The sequence below is a fragment of the Pistacia vera genome, unplaced genomic scaffold, assembly GCF_008641045.1.
Source record: "Pistacia vera cultivar Batoury unplaced genomic scaffold, PisVer_v2 Contig225, whole genome shotgun sequence".
Classification (NCBI taxonomy): Eukaryota; Viridiplantae; Streptophyta; class Magnoliopsida; order Sapindales; family Anacardiaceae; genus Pistacia; species Pistacia vera.
The window spans coordinates 1,392,816-1,405,020 of NW_022196030.1; positions in this window are offsets into that span (position 1 = coordinate 1,392,816).

Consider the following 12,205-nt stretch of genomic DNA (forward strand, 5'->3'; position numbering starts at 1 on the left):
CCATCCAACCTAGGATCCCACCTCCCGTTCAGTAGCCTACTCCAGTGCCGAGTTCACTAGAATCAATGATGGCTCAAGTGCTCCAAACCATGTAGGAACAAAAAGCCGACATGAATGCTAGGTTCCAGGATTTAGAGCAGAATACCCAACTTATACATTCCCATTCCCAAGCTAGAGACCCAGATTGGTCAAATAGCCGAAGCAGTCAATAGGAGGGAACAAGGCCAATTGCCTAGTCAAGTCATAGGTAACCCTAGTGGTTCTTCTCAGCATAGAGGGTTTTTTGAACAAGTTAAGGCCGTGATGACTCTTCGGAGCGGCCGAGAGCTAATTAGGCCTAAGAGGGGAGTAAAAGTCCAGGGTAGAGAAGAGGAAAGTCTAGGTAGGGACCAAGCCAAAGAGAGTGAGAGTGAGCCTCTTATAGAGTCAAGTGTTCAGAGATCGGGTAAGGAGAAAGTTGGGGAGAATGAACCATCCCCTGCATTGTACATACCGAGATCACCCTTTCCTCAGTGCTTAGAGCCCCCAAATGTTCCCACTACTAGGAAAAGCGCTAGGATGGATGAAATGATTGAGTTGTTTAAGCAGGTGCAGATTAACATTCCACTCTTAGATGCCATTAAACAAGTACCTGCTTATGCCAAATTCCTCAAAGACTTGTGCACGCAAAAGAGGAAAATGAAATCTCACACACCTAAGACTGTACATTTACCGGAAAATGTAAGTGCGGTTGTCTCAAACCGCATTCCCCCAAAGTTAAAGGATCCTGGAGCTCCTATTATTTCTTGTGTGATAGTTAATGTCACGATTGATAGAGCACTCTTAGACTTAGGGGCGAGCGTGAACTTATTACCCACTTCCATGTATGAACAGTTTAACTTAAGTGAGCTTAAGTCAACTGAAGTCATACTGCAGTTAGCTGACCGATTGGTCAAAATACCTAGGGGCCTAATTGAGGACGTGTTAGTTAAGGTTGAGAAACTATATTTTTTGGTGGATTTTCTTGTCTTAAACATGGAGTATACGAGCAGCGGAAGTATGCCACCGATTATTTTAGGGAGACCTTTTCTAGCAATGGCAAATGCTTGCATTAACTCTAGATCAGGAGAGATGGAAGTGTCTTTTGGGAATAGGAAACTGAGACTTAATGTGTTTAATGCTAGTTTAGGGCCGATGCGTGAGGACGATAACGAGTGTTTCATGGTTGATGCTATTGACAGTCTAGTGGAGGCTCACGCCCCACAGATGTTATGTGATGATGCAATTTACACTCTTATGAATCCATTTGTTGAGAAGATATCTGGCTTGAGTGTCGTGTCTGAGATTCAGGAGGTTAGTGCATATATATTTAGGTCGCCCACTCTAGAGCTTCGACCTTGGAACATCAAGTATGATCCCTTACCACCTTTGTCTAAGACGACACAACCGAGGTCAATTGAGTCTCCACCAGTCTTAGAGTTGAAGGCCTTGCTTGATACTCTAAAGTATGTTTTCCTAGGACCCAACAAGACCTTACCCGTGATCATTGCCGCCAACTTAGATAGTGAGCAAGAGGAGAGATTAGTGGCGGTTTTGACAACACATAAGGAAGCAATCGGTTGGTCGGTAGCTGATTTGCGAGGGATTAGCTCTTCTTTGTGCATGCATCGCATATTTTATGAGGAGAATGCTAAACCGGTGCATGAAGCTCAAAGAAGGTTAAACCCGAACATGAAGGAGGTGGTGAAGAAAGAGGTGATCAAATGGCTTGATGCGGGTATCATTTACGTTATATCCGACAGCCAATGGGTGAGTCCAACCCATGTTGTACCTAAGAGGAGTGGCCTCACCATTGTTGAAAATGAAAGAGGTGAGCGAATTCCTACTCGTACTCCCACAGGATGAAGAGTTTGCATTGACTATAGGAAGCTCAACCTAGCCACTAGAAACGATCATTTCCTGCTCCCATTTATTGACCAAATCCTAGAAAAACTTGCAGAGCAAGCTTTCTATTATTTTCTGGATGGCTATTCCGAATATAACCAAGTACCAATTGCCCCCAAAGACCAGGAAAAGACCATGTATACATGTCCTTTTGGTACGTTTGCCTTTCGTCGCATGCCCTTCGGGTTGTGCAATGCACCGGCAACATTTCAAAGGTGCATGTTATCAATATTTTCTGACATGGTGGTTCAATTCCTTGAAGTCTTCATGGATGATTTTTCTGTGTTTGATGCATCTTTTGATGATTGTCTCGAAAAACTTGAGTTGGTGTTAAAACGTTGCAAAGAGACAAATCTTGTTCTTAGTTGGGAAAAGAGCCATTTCATGGCTCAAGAGGGAATTGTCTTAGGTCATGTAGTTTCCAAGGAGGGGATAGCAGTGGATAAGGCAAAGGTCGGTCAAACAAATTAGATCTTTCCTAGGCCATGTAGGATTTTATAGGCGTTTCATCCAGAATTTTAGCAAGATCTCCAAGCCTTTGTGTGATTTGCTTCCTAAAGATGTGCCATTTGCTTTTGATGACTCTTGTATGATTTCCTTTACCATTTTAAAGGAAGCATTGACCATAGCACCCATCATGCAACCTCTTGATTGGAACCTACCTTTTGAAGTGATGTGTGACACGTCAGACTATGCCATTGGTGCAGTCCTTGGCCAACGGGGGAATAAAAAACCCGTTATGATCTACTATGCAAGCAAGACCCTCTCCGATGCTCAATGTAATTACACCACTACGGAGAAAGAGTTGCTTGCAGTAGTGTTTTCCCTTGATAAGTTCCGGTCTTATCTTCTTGGGTCTAGGATAGTTGTCTTTACAGACCACGTTGCAGTTAGGTATTTGTTAGCCAAGAAAGACACTACAAGCCTGACTATTCGATGGATTTTTTTGTTGCAAGAGTTTGATCTAGAAATCAAAGATAAAAAGGGTAGTGATATGTGTCACCGACCCTTGTCTAGACTTTTATAGAGTATGTCCCTGGTCAATGTTTGAATGAATCTTTCTCGGATGACAACTGTTTCGATATCCCAATCCAAAGCACCTTGGTATGCCCATATATTCAATTACTTGGCCGTAGGACAATTACCATTAGGGTGGACCAAAACTCAGAAAGATCATTTCTTTGCAACCATCAACATTATTTTTGGAAACCCAGACCTTTTCAGGGTGTGTGCAGACCAGATAGTTAGAGATGTGTTCTCGACCATGAGTTAGTAGTGTACTTGCATTTTGTCATTCTTATGCTTGTGGTGGTCATTATAGTGGCAAGAGGACCGCTTTAAAGGTCCTTCAGTGCGTTTCTATTAGCCCTCTCTTTTTCGTGATGCATTCTTTTATTGTCGTGCTTGTACTTCATGTCAAAAGTAGGGAATATTGGTAGACGAGATATGATGCCATTGAATCCTATTTTGATTATGGAAGTGTTTGATGTGTGGGGTATTGATTTCATGGGTCCATTTCCCTCATCTTTTGGCTTTAAATATCTCTTGCTTGCAGTAGATTATGTGTCTATGGGTAGAAGCCATTGCCACTAGGACCAATGATCATAAGGTGGTCGTCAACTTTGTTCAATCGCACATCTTTAGCCATTTCGGACATCCGCGTGCCATCATCAGTGATGGTGCTCACATTTCACCAATAGGCACTTTGGTCACTATTGAAGTACCCAATCACCCATCGAGTTTGCCACACCTTATCACCCTCAAACTAGTGGACAAGTGGAACGTACTATAGGGAAATTAAGACTATCTTAGAGAAAATGGTACGCCTGATTGTAAGGATTGGTCAATGTGTATGAATGATGCACTTTGGGCTATCGAACCGCATATCGTACCCCTATTGGCATGTCCCCTTATTGTTAGTTTTTTGGGAAAGCATGCCATTTACCTGTAGAACTTGAACATAAGCATATGGCCACAAGAAATTCAATTTTGATATGACCACGGCCTGTGACAATAGGAAACTCCAACTTTTGGAGTTAGATGAGCTAAGACACAAGCTTATGAGAACTCTGACATCTCTAAGAGAAAACTAAGCTTTTCATGATAAACACATTGTTAGGAGTCATTCTCACCTAATCAAAAAGTGTGGCTCTTTAACTCTAAGCTTCGCCTCTTTTTGGGGAAGCTTCGGTCATGATGGGATGACCCTTTTATTGTTTCTATGTTTTCCCTCATGGAGCTGTTGAAATCCAACCCAAAAACGGGACAAGTTTTTAGGTGAATGGCCAAAGACTTAAACCTTATGTCGATGGCATTAATGAGGGAGAGGTGATTGAGGAGTGTTCTTTATTAGAATCACTTAGCCATTTAGTGTACTGAGTCCGGCTGAAGACTTAAACTTAGCGCTTGTGGGAGGCAACCCACCTTGTAAATATGTTTTTACTGCTTTTTGTTTTTGTTGTTTTTGTCTTCGCAGGATTGTCATGTTTGGAAACTCATTAACTAGTCCAGCTACGCTTATGCATGCTCCACAAACCTGTTGCCGATAGCCCCACCATTGTTCCTTAGGTTGTATCTCTCCACCTTACATGCTTTATTGTTAGATTTCTTGTTTCTCAATATGTTGGACAATTTTAATGTTATTGATCATATTGCCATTTGAGATCATTTGATGCTAAGTTGGGGAGGATATTTGTAGTTGTGGTCATTGAGGACAATGAAATTTTAGTTGGGGAGTGTTGATTTGATTTTATTTTTTGTGAAGCGTTGTTGATGATGCTTTTGTGGAGATTGTGATATTTTTGGAAGTTTGTTGATGATGCTTTTGTGGAGATTGTGATAGCTTTGTGAAGCGTTGTTGATGATGCTTTTGTGGAGATTGTGATATTTTTGTGAAGTGTTGTTGATGATGCTTTTGTGGAGATTGTGATACTTTGTGAAGTGTTGTTGATGAGACTTTTGTGGAGATTTGCTTAAATTTTTGTGGCATGATGATGTTTTTGTTGAAAATATGTTGAATCTTATTCTTGTAAGTCCAAAAGTGGTTAAAGTGAACTAAAGTGAGTTATTTTTAAAAATTTTCATGAATTCATGCATAATCACCATTTTAGAAGCAATTAAAGTGCTAGTTGAAAGTTTTGTGAGGTTTTTGAAAATTTTTTGTGCAACATGGTTTTAACATTGAACTATTGGTTCTGTTTTGTGCTAGTTTGTCCATAATTGTGGTTAGACACTGTTTTGTGTAAATGTCATGTGTTTTAGTGTTTATGCAAGTCTCCTACATACTTTACATGCCCATGGAGCAAAGTTTCATTTTTATCTTTTGTGTGTTAAAATTGCTTAAATGTTGCTTGTTGATGTTGGTTTTGATTTGTAGCCTAGTTGACTCGTGAGTATGCCCGAGGGGTGTTCTATACCTAATCCCCTAAAGCTATCTAGCTTGGGAGTGGTTGGCCTAAAGCTCGTTACAGGGTCCTCTAGAAAGCTTAAGAAGTCATTACATAGATCACGAGCTTTATGAAAAAAGAAATAAGAAATAAAGTCTTGACTTGTAGCCTAGTTGTTCGGTGAATAAGTTCGAGGAGTGTTCTACACTTAGTGTCCTATAGCCATCTAGTTTGGGAGTCATTGACCTATGGCCCTTTACATGGACCTTCCAGAAAGCTATAGAGTTAAGATAAAAAAAAAAAAAATACAAGTGATGAATGAAAAGAAATTATATGTCAAAATCTTGTGTGGAAAATGAGCATTATGTTGATGTACATAAGTTGGGGAGCTTTGCATGACATTTTAACTTTGTGATATGAATATGAAATGTGTGTTTGAGAAGCTTGAATGGAGATAGGCAAATCTTGATAGAAACCTTAGTTCTTTATTTAGGATTGTGTTGTTTGCTTGTTATGTTCAAATTCTTCACTTTACCTTTTGATGAATATCTTGGTTGTTGATGAATATGATTGTGTATGGTTTTGTGAGAATGTTGAAAGAGTTCTTTTAACTTTACTCGAGGACGAGCAAAGAGTAAGTTGGGGAGTGTGTTAGAGTCATGAAAGTGACTCTAGTTTGGTGATAAAAATTCTCCACGTGTGATTAAATTGAAGTATATTGAGACAATTAAAGAATTTATGAATTTATTCACGAAAATCGCTTCCTCATATTTTTCTTATGAATTTAACGTGTTTGGAATGATTTTGGAAAGTATATGAGTTGATATTAGGTTGTGGTTTATGGATTGGGGGTGATTTTGTCTCATTTATGCTGTTTAGGGGGTAAAATGTCATGTTTTAAGGGGCTAATTTTGTCACTTTTCAATTGTGTAGGGACTAAAGTGATATTTTGTAATTTGTTCTATAAAAGAAAACAAAATTTCGCGTGAGCCAGGGGGCGCTGTTCAACCATTTTCCAGAGACTCTTCGTCTTCCATTTCTGGCGACCTCCGGCGACTCCTCGTCTTCCTCGTGCACAGAGCTTCAACTTTCCGTCAACTCCACCGCAAGCCACCACCGCAAATCAAGGAAACGCAGCCGCGACGCTTCATCTTCCACTACTGTGACGTTTCATCTTCCAGGCCAGTTTTGGCCGTTTTTCGACGACGTTTTAGCTCCCCAAGAGTCGATCTTCATTCCCCACGGCTGGATCTACAGTTCCCAAGCTTCAGCCGCCGCGAAAACAGTCAAAATCCGCTCCTTTGCCGCCGCGCCTCTTCATCTTCCAGCCCAGATCTTGCTCATTTCCGATGACTTCTCACCTCCCCAGGACCTGATCTGAACTCCCCATCACTAGAGCTTTCCATCAGTACCTTCGGATCCCATTTCTGCCACCGTTTTCCGGAAGACCCGTCGAAAAATTAATGTTTTCCGATGAGTGTGGCTGTTCGTATTCCAGGCTGTCCGTTGGTCGTTTTCACCCCTTCTTCACATCATATCGATGTCGGTTACCTCTTCTCCGCCATGGTCAGCTTCGTTTCCACCATTTCGGCCTTCATCATCACCACCATGAGCGGCTAAGTTCCCGGTTGTCTATTACGACATAGGCGAGATCGAGATTGACTCCGCGACTCTCCTCATCAGCTCTCGACTAGTTGGATGAGCCTGATTATAGGACATTTGGTAGTATTGTGCTTCGGATTATATTTGTTTCCGTTTCATGTTTGATTTCAATACTTTAATATGATTTGAGCATAACTTGTGATGAATACTATTGTCCATTATGATTTAATGTTTTCATAGAACTTGCTGAATGATAAACGTTGGTTTGAAATAATTAAATGATGAATAATGCTTTTCATTACTTTGCATCGATTGTAATTGAGTTGTGTTCGGATTTAATTTAATTTCTATTATTGTTGCGTTTATTGTGAAGTTGGTTGATTGGATTATATGTGTTGACAAATTGTATTTATTAATCGCATACCAACTAGTGGTATTGCCTTGTAGCGTTTATCGGTGTTCAATGATAGTCTTTAACCAATCGAACTTGAGTGATCGGGTGAGACAGGATAGATTATACCTAGAGTGTCGGGAAGCCATTTCATTGATTTACCTTGCCTTGTAGGTTTAGGGGATCGTAGAGGGTAGAGAAGAATTGTGTGAGTCGGTCTCGTGTTGAACCAAAACCGTAATGGCAACATTTTTATTATAAAGTCTTTATTAGTTTTAATTTCACTATTTCATTATTTGCATTTAGTCTATTTAGTTTCATTAATCAATTGCTAATTTCATTTCCGCTACTCAAAATACATTAGGTTGTTAGTCTTGCTCCCTGTGGATTCGATCCTACTTACCGCTAACTACGGTATTTAGGTTTAATTTTGTGACTGTGACGACTGGTCTAACAACCACATAACTCTGGCCATCATTTTTATCATCATCATGCCCCTCTAGACTACAATAAACCTCATCATCCTCTTCTCCTCGTTCCACAACATGGATTGCTTTTCTAAGAGGACAATCGCTCGATCTATGACCAAGTTGGTTACATTTGAAACATTTCCCAGGGATCGGTTTCGCATAGGGATTTGCAGCTTTCTGCCCTTCCTTCCTTTTCTTCTCTGAATCGATCATTGCATGCAGGAACATCCTAACTTGCCTTATTCTTTTCATTGTTTGTTCTATAATTCTCCCTGTTATAATTCTTGCGTGAATAGTTTGGTCTACTCTTCTCTTGCAACAACAGTTCAGCCTTTAATGCAAAGTTTCGTGCCTCCGCTAAATTCCGCATTACCTGCACCCCTATTTTGTCTTTGATAACTGTTTTCAAACCCTCTAAATATCTTGCAACCTGCCGGCCTTCAGTCTCCCTCAAGTCATTCCTTTCCACCAACCTCATAAACTCTGCGGTATATTCATGCACAGATTTTTGTCCTTGATGACATCTCTGGTACTACTAGAACAAGATCTGTTTGTAATTAGGAGAAAGAAAATCCTTTTGTAACAGTTGCATCATTCTATACCATGTTCTAATTGGTGCTCTTCCCTCACGAAATCTTTTGGCCTATAATCTTTCCCACTATGCAGAAGCTCCTCCTTTCAATCTACATGCGACTAGTTTTACCCTTCTTTCCTCTAGGATCTCCATATATTAAAAAAACCTATCTACTTCTGCCAACCAATCCAAAAATGCTTCAATATTTAAATTACCATTAAAGCAAGGAATATCTACCTTTAATCTGAATTCGTTGGGTTCTCTGTCACCATACTGATTTCTGCCATACCCAACGTTCCTTTCAGGCTCTCCATAATGATCATCTTCTTCGTCTGACTCTTCCACGTAAATTGGCTATCTACATCTATTTGCAAAAATAGGTATGCCAATAGGCCGTCCGTGAGTGGCATCATCCCTTATACGTTGCCTTTCGTCATTCCTATTTCTGTTAGCATCTACGCTCAAAGCATCAAGTCGATCTACAATTTCTTCAAAGCATCGTTCCAAACGTTGGAATTTGAGATCCATTCGTTGCTCCAAAGCTCTCAATGCCACCCCTTGCGAGTTCTCAGCTCTTTGATCTTCGTCATGAGAACCGCCGCCGCCTACAACTTTTTCACCTGCCATTAGATTAGAAGAATTTTGCCTGCTCTGATACCAACTAACGCAGCAAGTTAGCATGAATAAACAAGGGTAGCACTCAACTATAGCTTTAGAACTAATAAACAAGTCTCAATCCAGAAACTTAAACTGTGAAATCTGAAGAAAAATCTGAATATTGCATTGAATATTCTCCAAAACGAAAAATAAGTTTATGTAGGGTGACAACCAACCCTAATAAGACTCCTAATTACAAAGGAAACAAAAACTAAATCAATTAAAGCAAGAAAATCCGAAATAAAATAGGAAAAAATGCGCAAATAACTAAAATAGCCCCAAAACACACCAAAATGGTGGAATTTGACCTCAAAAATGACCTATAATCGGCTGAATCTAGTTTCCATGTTGACAGGAATGAAATAAGCTTTCCAACGATATCTTAAAGGCCCCGTAACTCTTCCCGGATAAAAAGTTATGACCGTTTGAACGGGGCTTGCTTATTTAAGCCCTTTGGGCTTTACGCATGGACTTCTGACATTCAGCTCGCCGCATGAATTCATCCGCCAGACGTTCTACGTTAGTTTGAGCCCAAGAAATATTATGCTTCAGTTCCTATCATGACTGCAGTAACTTCACTCCACTCAATTCATCGGTTTCAATCATTCTGGACAAATCAACAGAAACTAATATGCTCGGAGAGCTAGAACCCATGAAGTAACCCTTGTCTAAAATGAATGGCAAGAAATCATGACTTTACCACAGAGTGTCAAGCTCTTAAGCAAGCAATTGAAGACCTCATCCAGAAAGGGCACTTCAAAGAGTATATGAATGGTCCAACTCTCTTGAGAGAGAAAGACCAAGATGACGGCAGGGAAAGGCATAGAGGTCACAAGGGTCTCTACTTGGTAGGGACCATCATAAGGGCACCTCATATCGTAGGGACCTCTCGGCATGCATAAGATAAGTATGCCCGAGGAGCCCGATATGAGCCCTTCAATGTGCTTTATCTGGAACCGCGACCAAGCAAGCTACGTAGAGAAAAGGAGATTACCTTCTCTGAGAAAGATGCGAAACAAGTGCACCACACTCATGAGGATGTACTTGTTGGCGTGGCTAATATAGGAAGGTGTGAATTCCATAGGATGCCGGTAGACAATGTGAGTGTCGTGAATATCTTATTTCAGTGAGCTTTTGAGAAGATGAAGTTAGAAGATATATACTTGAAGCCTGTAGTTGCTCCTCTTTATGGTTTTACCGGGGACCATCTAACTACCCGAGGAATGATTTCTCTTCCACTCACTTTGGGAGATCCTCACGAAGTGACCAAGATGATAGAATTTCTAGTAGTGGATTGTCCTTTAGCAATCAATGGCATTCTCGGACAACCTCTACTATGAAACTTCAAGGCTGTCACCTCCATCTAGCATCAGAAGATGAAGTTCTTCACTTCGACAAGGTGTGGGAAAGTTAGGGGATCACAACGTGAATCTCACAAATGCTATAATAGGGCAGTCTAGATGGCATGTAAAAGGAAAGGGAAGCTCGAGGGCAACCTCAAACAGGTAAAGGTGATCAACAGTGGGCCGGTTGAGACTTTGTTTGAGGTACCTGTAGATGAGCATGGGCCAACTCGTGTGTTGAGAATCAGAAGTAACCTCAGCTCTCAGTTCATAGCCAATTTAGTGAGCTTCCTTAGACAAAATATCATTTTCTTTTGTATGGATGCATGCTGACATGATCGGGATCAACCCCGATGTCATATGTCATGCCTTTAACATCAACAATGAGTTCAAGCCAGTTTGCCAGAAAAGAATTGCTACAGACCTAGAGCGTTATGCAACTCTTAAAATTGAGGTGGACAAGCTCCTCTCAACTGGGTTCATTCGGAAAGCTAATTACCCTAGTTGGGTCTCCAATTCTGTTTTGGTGAAAAAACTCAATGGTAAATATCGAACTTGCATTAATTTCACAGATCTCAACAAAGCCTGCCCAAAAGACAGTTTCCTTCTGCCTAGAATAGACCAACTTATTGATGCCATTCTGGGCACGAGCTATAAGCTTCATAGATTCCTATTCGAGATACAATCAGATCTCAATGTTCACGTCTGATGAGGAACACACCTCATTCATCACAAATTAGGGGCTTTATTACTACAAAGTTATGCCCTTCAGTGTAAAAAACACAAGGGCAACCTACCAACGTCTAGTTAACCGTATTTTTTTCGAGCAAATAGGGAAACAATAGAGGTCTATGTTGATGACATGTTGGTTAAGTCATATGTCACTTCAGATCACATAGCCCACCTCATAGAAATGTTCAATATACTTCATAAATACAAAAGGAAACTTAATCCTCTTAAATGTTCATTCGAAGAAGCTTCAGGTAAATTCCTAGGGTGCATGGTTAACCATCAAGGAATTGAAGTCAACCTCGAGAAAACCCAAGCTCTCCTAGTTATGAAGAGTCTCCCAAATTGTAAGCATGTCAGAGCTTGAATGGGAGAATAGCGACTTTTAGTCGCTCCACATTGAGAGCTACAGATCACTGTTTGTCGTTCTTCAATATACTAAAGGCCAACAAGAAATTTGAATGGACTTTAGAGTTTGAGCAAGCTTTTTAGAGCATAAAAGAGAATCTTGGATAGTCACATCTTCTATCCAAGAGACTTCCCAAAGAAATTTTATTTCTCTACCTGTCAATTTTTCAGTATGTGGTCAGCACCACTCTTATTCAAGAAGAAAAAATAATTCAATAGCCTATGTATTACACTAATAAATAGTTACTGGATGCCGAGTCAAGGTATCCAAAGATGGAGTGACTAGCTTTTGCCTTAGTAGTCATCTCCAGGAAGTTGTGACCTTATTTCATGCCTATATCGTCCATGTTTTAACCAATTACCCACTCAGACAGGTCCTTTAAAAACCATACGCCTCAAGAAAATTGCTTAAATCGGCCATGGAATTAAGTCAGTTTGATCTGCCTTATAGACCGAAAGTAGCAATCAAAGGGCAAGTTGTGGCTGACTTTATATCAGAGTTCTCCTATAAGCCAGTCTTCTACTCATCATTCTTGAGGGTACTTGCATCTATGGAGCCCTTAGGTTTGGATTCAAAGCCACTAATAATGAGGTCGAGTATGAAGCACTATTTATTGGTCTGCAACTAGCAAGAGAGATGGGGTTTGAAATGATCGACATCAATAATGACTCCCAACTGGTAGTCAACCAGATATTGGGAGAGTATCAAGCCAAGGCTACAC